A 7,175-nucleotide genomic window follows, 5' to 3' on the forward strand; every position below is an offset into this window, starting at 1 on the left:
GGTCGGGTAATAAAAAAATGCATTCTGATTATTTGCGGGTGGGTCGCGGGTGGATAAAATAAATCATTGATGCAAATATAACTACATTTTCTAAAATATGAATGTGTTTTAAATAGGCTACAGAAATTGAATAAACTGGTTGAATAACTTTTAATTAGGGCTGCACGATAAATCGCATGCGATTTATCGTGCAGCCCTACTTTTAATGTTAATTTACAGTTTATTCAATTTCTGTAGCCTATTTAAAACACATTCATATTTTAGAAAATGTAGTTATATTTGCATCAATGATTTATTTTATCCACCCGCGACCCACCCGCAAATAATCAGAATGCATTTTTTTTTATTACCTGACCCACCCGACCCGTGGATTATCCGCAGCGCCCGCGGATGTAACTGCCATCAGCGCATCACTAACCTGCAGTGTTTCAGCGCTGTGCCACCTAGTGGTCAGGAGATATGAGAAATGCATATCTTTGCTTATAACTTCTGAATGGTTTGGCCAAAAATCTTTAGATTAGGTGCAGCATGCCGAGTCGAATGATATCCAATTTTCCCATGTCAGCCATTTTGGGTGTCGGCCATTTAGAATTTTGTAGTAAAATGCTATATTTTACCAACACATTGATGTATCGTTACGAAACTTGGTATGCTTCTTAGGCACCATGCCCTGATGGTACTCAAAAAGTTTGGGGGCAGCCTTGTGGTCAAAAGTTATAATGAAATTTCTAAAAATGCTAATAACTTTTGTTTACACTAGCCTATTGTAATGACACTGGTTTTGATAGATTCCTTGGATCATGCCGAGAACATCGATACCAATTTTGCTATAATTGGCTGAACTTCCTGTCCGCCATTATGATTCATGTTGAAAATCTACTTTTTCAAACTCCTCCTAGACCGTTAGTCCGATTTTCACCAAATTTGACTCTGATCATCTTCAGACCAAGCTGGCAAACAGTTATGGATTTCATGTCGATATATGAAACGGTTTTCGTTCAGCGCATCAACGAATTTGCTGGAAAGATGCCAAACTGCATCTGAGGCTGTATCTCTGCAAAGCTTTGACATATTGACACCAAACTGTGTGTGCTATTGTCACCTCACACTGACCAGGCCACATCATTTTGGTAACAGCGCCACCTATTGGTCAAGAGTGATAAACCATTCATTAACCATTAATTATGAAATCTTCAAAAATGCTAATAATTTTTGATTGCATTAGCCTATTATAATGAAACTGGTCTCAAAATATTCCTTGGGTCATGCCGACAACATAGATACCAATTATGCCATTGTGGGCCGAACTTCCTGTCCGCCATTTTGATTTATGTTGAAAACCTACTTTTTCGAACTCCTCCTCGACCGGTAGTCCGATTTTCACCAAAATCTAATCCGATCATCATCAGACAGTGCTGACAAAAAGTTATGTATTTCGTGTTGATAGACAAAACCGTTTTTGTATAACGCCGCAACAAATTTGAGGCATAATGCCAGATTATGTCTGAGGCTGTATCTCTGCAAAGCTTTGACGTATTGACACCAAACTTTGTGTGTGCCATTGTTCCCTCACAAAGAACACACCACATCGATTTGATAACAGTGCCACCTATTGGTCACAAGTGATAAGCCATTAAATCATATTACAAGTTGTTTTTGATTTTTCAGCCATTTTGCTTCAAATCATCCTAAACTTGCTTTAATTACTCATTGTTGCAGTTGGTCTGATGCTCCATGCTATGCTTAGCTCCTCATTTAGCCTTTGGAGTGCTTGGCCCTTTAATTGCTGCTTGCAGCTATATTTACCTCTGAATTTGATATTTGCATATCTGCATATTTGCATAATCTTTGGTGGAAATACTGGATTTACCAGAGAGAAAAAGAGCATTATTTTAGCCAGTACAATTTGATTTTGATAGATGTATTTTTTATACAGTGGGGTCTAAAGGATTTTTAAAATTCTTTATAATTTAGAGATTAAATAATTTTTAGGATTTTGAAATATAAAATGTAAAAGTGAAACAACGTAAACACTTGGGAATTCTGAACATCATGTTTATTTTTTATCTTATGTCTATAATGCAGTTTGTAATCACTAGTGTATTAGTGTAGTATCACTAGTGGTCTCAGATGTTTGGATCCCACAGTGTGTTTCCAGCTTCTCTACAAAACTGAATTCTCAGTCTGAGTGTGTGAAATGCTAATGAATCAAAGAGTCTTTCTCTTGAGCCTTCAGTGGAGCTGCTGGGCAGTTTGACATTTTGGCCTAAAGGGGGCACTGTGCATCCATGAGAAACCTGACCCTGAGTGCAACCTGAGAAAACGGCTCAGACCTCTAATGCAAACTGCCAGTGCTCATCTCTGTTGTTTTGACCAAATCCACAGCGCTTGTTTGGATAGCTGCTTGTATTCCAGGGATGTCGCGGTTGTGACGGATTGCTCTCGTCTTACTTTATTCTCAGGTTACTGAGATGAGAGGATGTAGCTCTTCGGTTCTGTATATTTGTACACGTGGGCAGTTGCAGACATGCAGTTGGTTTTCTGGGAAGATAAAATAAAATTTAAACCATTTCCAAGAGAAAGAAAATAAGATCTCTTCAGATCTAAGAGAAAACAAAGCATCAATCAAAACATGTAGAATCAATTGTGGTTTTTAGTGGTTTGGTGAGTGGGAACATGCACAAGCAAAGAGAAAAACATGTCAAAATAAGCACAGAGCGATGATATATGCATTGCCTCTCGACAGCATCCCATTCCTTTTCGTGGAAACTCATTTTCCCTGAAGTTAGTTCGGCCCAGCCACCTGCTGGCAGCCCGTTGTCTGTGCCACTGCTTTGCTGGGAATTTCCCCAGATACGTCCATGTCTAACTAGGGCTGAACGATTTTGGAAAATAATCTAATTGCGATTTTTTTTTTTTTTTTCCGGTATAGACATGGTGAGTGAAGCCGAGAGCAAGATATGCCTCGTCATATTTTCTGCATTTAGCTTTTGAATGACCAGCACCTGCCTGGGTCTGTGCGACTTCATCTATGGCTTTTCTCTTCGCTTTCACAAACCGATCCATCTCCCATTCTAAGTTACGTCCTTTGGCTGTTCACTGTTTTATTTCTTTTCTTTTTCTGCTGATGACTTGAAGCAGCGCTGCTTGGTGTGTGTCATCAAAGTACTGCGAGAGCTATAAGAGAGCGCGGACGTCTCCTTATGCTTTCTCTCGACGTACTTTGATGTCATCCAACGATCTGATCTTCAAGTCGAACACACCTCTTTACTCTCGCATGTCACGTGACCTTGTAATCGCAGCCTCTGCGTTTGTAAAATCGCGTTCTCTTCATATCGCGATATTATCGCAAATGCAATTAATCGTTAATTTTTCCTGCCGTTTTGTCAGTTTATATGACTAAACACTAGTTTTTCAGATGTTCATTGAAGTCTGTCTTTCAAGTTACCAGTGCAAAACTCTGGGATATATGCATTGCCTCTTGACAGCATCCCATTCCTTTTCGTGGAAACTCATTTTCCCTGAAGTTAGTTCGGCCCAGCCACCTGCTGGCAGCCCGTTGTCTGTGCCGCTGCTTTGCTGTGAATTTCCCCAGATACGTCCACGTCTAACTAATTTTTCCTGCCGTTTTGTCAGTTTATATGACCAAACACTAGTGTGACGAGGGGGGCGGGGCCGAGAGCCGTGGGAACGGAGTGAGGCCGGTGGAGTAATTGATAATGAGCGACACCTGCACCACTCACCGGTCTCGAGTCCCACGGAGGAGCTCCGGAAGGATAAAAGGAGGAGCTATGACAGTGAAAGACGAGAGAGGACCAGGCCTGGACTTTATTTTGTGTCTTGGTTCTGTTTGTGCGTGACAGTCGTCCGTCTTGTGTTTATTTTATTATTAAAGTTTTGTTCAAATGTTCGCCGGTTCCCGCCTCCTTCTTCCCGTGACTACGAACTTTGTTACAACTAGTTTTTCAGATGTTCATTGAAGTCTGTCTTTCAAGTTATCAGCGCAAGACTCTGGGAAACTGTGTGCCTTAGCAGAAATGCTTATTAGGTGCTTGGTTACATGCCCACGGTGGGAATATTTGCAGTAATGGCCCCTCTGCACATTTTCATAATGGGCCGTTCAGCGCTCCACAAATACAGATTTCAGAAAGCATGTGCTGTTTTTGAAGGAGGTTGTTTGCCTAGCGGAGGGCTTTCTTCCTCTCTTTGAAAAAGACATGTCTGTTAATGTCGACCACCAATGGGCTTATCAGAGTTACGCCTTCCAGTAATACCACTAAGCCTGGGATACAATTGGATTTTCTTCCCCCGTTCTCCGTAAAGGACCTCTCCCAATGTTCGGCGCTCATTTAGTAACAGTCAGTCATTCCCCCTGTGCACTCCGCTTTGTAATCAGCCTGAGAATTTTTGATCTGTTGCCTGTTCGCTCGTCTTGTCTATAGTTGTGCGGAGCCTTTTGCAAAGTGAGCTGTTTTACACAGAAGCCCCTTGAAGGGCCTGCAATGAATTCTGGGATAAATGCAGTTGAATTGAGCTTTAATTAACAGCCCATAATTATAAAACATTCAGCGCTGAGCAGCATTAATGGGTGGAATTTAGACTTGATGTTTAAATTGAAACGCGGCTGCACTTTCCTCGAGTTAGCGCGTAACTTTATCTGCGCTTCTGTGCGCGATTGCAGATCAAATGGTGGTATGAGGAAATTGATTTTGATGGTGGTGTAGTTGTCCTGCACTTTAACAGAGGGAATTGAATAGATCTCTGCTTCATGGCTGTTCTCTCGTTCTCCTTCATCTGTATGCTAATGCCAGACGAATGGCGTTTGTTAGGAAATGAGTTTCAATTGACTTGACAGTAGTTATATTATTGTTCTCATTGCACAACCGCATAAGCCAGCCCCACTTTTCGGCTTAGCAGTTTAATGCTGTTATGGGCAGATAGCATTTCAAAAGCCTTCATGTGACTTCTGACTAATAATTCTTTGTAATCAAATCCAGGAAGTACTGCTTGAAAGCAGGTTGGAAAGCATGTATAAGCACATGATGACAGAGTCTCAACAGGCTCTTTACTCTAGATGTACAGATCTCTGTTGGTAACAACAGAGGTGGTGTTTGATGTAGTTGATGGAATTATGATCTTTGAGTATTGCTAGCTTCTAATGCAAACGCCTCAAACGCATCGGCCAAACGGTGCCGATATTTGAAAAATGCCAAATATCGGCCGATATATCGGCCTTGGCGATATATCGGTCGACCACTAGTTTTCACACATTTTTCAGGCTTTCAAGGCATCAAAAACGATCCCTGACAATATACATAAGTGTAAAACATACATATATTACTTTATTAGCATTTCAAAACGCATCAACATCACCTGTCAATTTTAAGTTAATTAAACAAGGTATTAATAACTTAACCTAATTTTGATGTAGTTTGCTACTTTTATATATGTAGTGTAACATACTGACACATTTACTTATACACACTCACTTTTGTTATTGTGCAGCAAGAAAAGATAGAGACAAGACAGAGAGAGCTAAGAGGAAAGCATTGGTTGCCTTGGATACAATGGGCAATGTCTGTTTTGTGTTCTGGAAACACTGTTCTGCTGTTTATTGGTTTTCTCAACTGGCCCTTCATTGAACCCCCTGATAACACATGCTTTAATATCTTCTTTAAGTGGTAATTGTGGAATTTTGCAAGGCACAAGATCCAATAATTGAATTCACTTAAATTGTTTCAGTGTCTAATTTTTATCACCTGGGTTGATTGGCTGTTTTTAAATGAATATTAATCCCAGGGTCTTTGTAAACAGGCTCGATTATGTCCATTAAGTGGCCCTGTTTTAAATAAGATGGAGCCAGAGGCTGAACTGTGTGATTAAAGTACACATGAACCATGCATGTAGTAAAAGACAGTGATAGATCCATGTGTGAAGTCTCTATAGCACATGGTCATGTAGAGGAGATGCAGAAATGCTGTTGATTTGCAGCACTTGCTGGATGTGTTTGTCAGAAGCACAATTCAGAAGTTGTGACCTTACACAAACTGCATTTGTTTAACCTCCTCGGGCTTTTCGGCACATAATGGGATGATGGCTGCTGCCATTACCGTGATGAAATGGCCAAATAAGTGACTTAAGCGTGGCCTCATAAGCGGCAAAGCTTGTCGGCGTGCTGTTTTGTTGCCCTTTGATGGCATGGTTGGCAAGCCCACCCGTCAGATTAAGACTGCCATTGTGACATGAACATGAAGTCTTTTAAGTACAGCAGAATTATAAAAAAATGTCCAATGCTTTCATGTTTTGACATGCTGTGAGACACAAAGGAATGCAGTACTGTCTTGCAGCAGATTTCTAGTGATTTACTGTTGCACGTTTCTTTTTTTTCTTCTTCTTTTTTTAAACCAGGGGAGATAGAAACTATAAACCTGACAAGACTACTGCAGATCAAACAACTTATTTTTTTTGTACTTTGGCTTTAATGCAGCATTCTCAAGTCAACAATGGCATCAGATTATAAAATCACAATTTTAGCTGTTATGTCGATGATGAAGCTAGAACATTACTGATGGGACTACAGGGATATGTGTAAAAAAAAAAAGGGCGGGAAGGAATGACATGAAGGATAAATACTACATGTTGGATAATTACTTGAGATAAATGCAAATAAATATGCAAATTCCGTGTAAAGATGCAAAATCATCACATGCTGCCTCGTTTCCTGTCAGCTCATTGTAAGCAGTAGCCAAAACTAATAGCCCTGTTTGTTTTGAGAAAATGTCTGGCAGTAGGGCAAACAATTAGTTTGACAGAGAGGGGAAGGAACTTGTAATCAGAGCAGATGAATACTATCCTGAAAAATGGATTGAAATAAATTAGTTTTTTTATTTTATTTTATTTTTTTATTTATTTATTTATTTATTTTTTTAAATATATAGCTATTCTGGGGTCTCTGTGAATGTACTTGAGTGGTACTGTCATGAATGTGCAGTGGAGACTGACACGGAAGAGCAGAATTCTTGAATAAAGTCGTTATTTTTGTTTTCTTTGCACACAAAATGTATTCTCGTAGCTTCATAACATTACGGTTGTACCACTGCTGTCACATGGACTATTTTAATGATATCTTTACCTTTCTGGGCCTTGAACCTGGTAGTGGCGTTGCTGTCTATGCA

General features: G+C 39.9%; 1 protein-coding gene across 1 annotated transcript in view; it reads left to right on the forward strand.

Annotated features, from left to right (window-relative positions):
- The window catches only part of LOC107705355 (O-acetyl-ADP-ribose deacetylase MACROD2-like), a 229,824-nt gene that overhangs the window by 26,140 nt on the left and 196,509 nt on the right, over positions 1–7,175 (forward strand). The gene's annotated exons all lie outside the window — the stretch shown is intronic.

Source organism: Sinocyclocheilus rhinocerous, unplaced genomic scaffold (assembly GCF_001515625.1).
Source record: "Sinocyclocheilus rhinocerous isolate Xijiao unplaced genomic scaffold, SAMN03320098_v1.1 scaffold564, whole genome shotgun sequence".
Taxonomy (NCBI): Eukaryota; Metazoa; Chordata; class Actinopteri; order Cypriniformes; family Cyprinidae; genus Sinocyclocheilus; species Sinocyclocheilus rhinocerous.